The following is a 2,500-nucleotide window of genomic DNA, read 5'->3' on the forward strand; positions in this document are numbered from 1 at the left end:
GGGCCTGGGCGAGGTGAACACATTATTGCGAATCCGAGCTCGGTCCCGTGCCTTGGCCTCCCGCGGATCTTCCTTGCTGCGAGGCTTCCGTCTTGAACGGTCGTCCTCTTCGGCCGCCATTCAACGCTCAGCTCAGAACTGGCACGGACTAGGGGAATCCGACTGTCTAATTAAAACAAAGCATTGCGATGGCCCCCACGGGTGTTGACGCAATGTGATTTCTGCCCAGTGCTCTGAATGTCAACGTGAAGAAATTCAAAAAAGCGCGGGTAAACGGCGGGAGTAACTATGACTCTCTTAAGGCGGTCGTTTGAGGTGTCGGGCCGGTTCGCCGGTACTAGTATCCGAGACCAGCCTTTAAGAGCGATTCTTCGGAATCTGTCATAGTTAAGTAAGCGGTCGCCTCCAAGTTGGCTCCCGCCGGGCAATGTCTCCTTCGGGAGATAGCTAAGTACCGCCTCTGCGACACACGGTCCTGGGGGTTGCCAGCCCTCTCGACCGTTTTTAAGTTGGCCCAAAGAATAATAAATTGCCTCGGATGAACACATACAATTTAGCCGGTGAGCCCTCAGGCTCGCTGGGCCCAACTTCACAGACCGGGGACGAAGTGGTCGAATCCAATTCCGTTAATGAGATCTTTAAGTGTGGGGCACCAGGATGCGAGAGGACATTCCCTAGCGCCAGAGGGAGAGGTGTACACCAACAACGGATGCACAAAGAGTGGTATGATGAGAAGCAACTTGAGACACACCCAAGTAAGAAGGCTCCTTGGACCACCGAGGAAGCAGCGCTCTTGGCACGGCAGGAAGCGCGTATCACGCTTGAGGGGAAAGAACGCTTCATGAACCAAGCCCTTCTACCCCTGTTCCCAAGTCGCTCCCTGGAGGCCATCAAAGGCCAAAGAAAGAGTGCAAGGCATAAGAGCAGAGTGCTAGAACTCATACAAGAGATGAGAATGGAAACACAGGGTATCGATCCGTCGCCAACACCGTTGACGGACTCTAATGATGAAGACATCGGCTTGGTGCAGAAGGTAGCGAATTACTTTGGCACACTCAAGCCAATAAAGGGCATAGATTACCGCGCAGAACACCTGAATGATATATGCGGAAATATTCAGAGATGGACAGTAGACAGGATATTCGAAGAACTGAAGATTTACCTCCTACAGGTATTTCCTTTGCCCGCGGAAAAACAGAGACAAGTGAGGCAAAAAGATAGGCCTGGTAAACGCCCTACCAGAAGGCAAGAGCGACGAGCCGATTATGCACGGACACAGCGCGCCTGGAAGAAAAATCCTTGCAAATGTCTCAACGTGATCTTGGACAATAAGAACGGTGCCAAAGTACCAGACATGGAGTCAATGACTTCTTTCTGGTGCACCGTTATGACAAGTGAGAACAAGTCGTCACCTGGAACCGGACAAAAAGCCGACGAAGTACTGGCATGGGAGCCGATCGAAGCGAGAGAGCTGCGGGAATCCTACCCGGAAATGACCACCTCTCCGGGCCCAGATGGCTTAACGGCTCGTGAAGTAAAAGCAATACCACTAGGGATACTGCTGAGGATACTAAATCTGTTCCTCATATGTGGTAAACTACCGCAGCACCTTCTGGAATCAAGGACCACCCTGATTCCGAAGAAGGACGACGCGAAAGAGCCAGGGGATTTCAGGCCGATCACGGTTTCCTCGGTGTTAACGAGGACCTTCCACAAAGTGTTGGCGAGGCGCCTTGGTAGGCTGGTAGTCCTAGACGAGAGGCAGCGAGCCTTTATGCCTATTGATGGATGTTCCAAGAATATCTTTGAGCTGGACATGCTATTAAGATACCACCGGCAAAATTTCAAGCCTATGTTCATGGCGTCGGTCGATATCGCCAAAGCGTTCGATTCAGTCACGCATAACACCATACGTGACACTCTGGTGAATAAGGGTTTACCGGACCCGATGATTAGGTATATCATCTACACCTATGAGCAGGGGATCACCAGACTTAAATGTGATGGATGGGTGTCCGATCCGATACATCCCACCTGCGGAGTCAAACAGGGAGATCCATTATCCCCTGTAATATTTAATATGGTCATCGATAGACTCCTGCAGTTGTTACCAGCAGAAGTGGGATTAGAAGTTACCGGGCGCAGGATCAACGCTTTCGCATTTGCCGATGACCTCATTTTCGTTGCTCAAACACAGCTGGGTCTGCAGCGGATAATCGATGAGGCGGCGAACTACCTCAGCAAGTGTGGGCTGATGATTAATACCGGCAAGTCATTTACAGTGGCACTCAGAAATGTCCCACACGTGAAAAAATCGGTGGTAGACAAGAGAACTGTCTTTACATGCCTGGGGAAACAACTCCCAGCCATCAAGCGTGATGACCAATGGACTTATCTGGGCGTACCATTTACACCAGAAGGACGGTTACTATGTAAACCGGAAGAGCGGCTCCAGGAGGCCATAAACAAACTGACAAGAGCGCCCTTAAAGCCGCAACAA

At 51.0% G+C, this 2,500-nt stretch overlaps 1 pseudogene; it reads left to right on the forward strand.

The window, feature by feature from the left end:
- The window catches only part of LOC143364388 (large subunit ribosomal RNA), a 7,449-nt pseudogene that overhangs the window by 2,430 nt on the left and 2,519 nt on the right, over window positions 1-2,500 (forward strand).

Source organism: Halictus rubicundus, unplaced genomic scaffold (genome assembly GCF_050948215.1).
Source record: "Halictus rubicundus isolate RS-2024b unplaced genomic scaffold, iyHalRubi1_principal scaffold0505, whole genome shotgun sequence".
Lineage (NCBI taxonomy): Eukaryota > Metazoa > Arthropoda > Insecta > Hymenoptera > Halictidae > Halictus > Halictus rubicundus.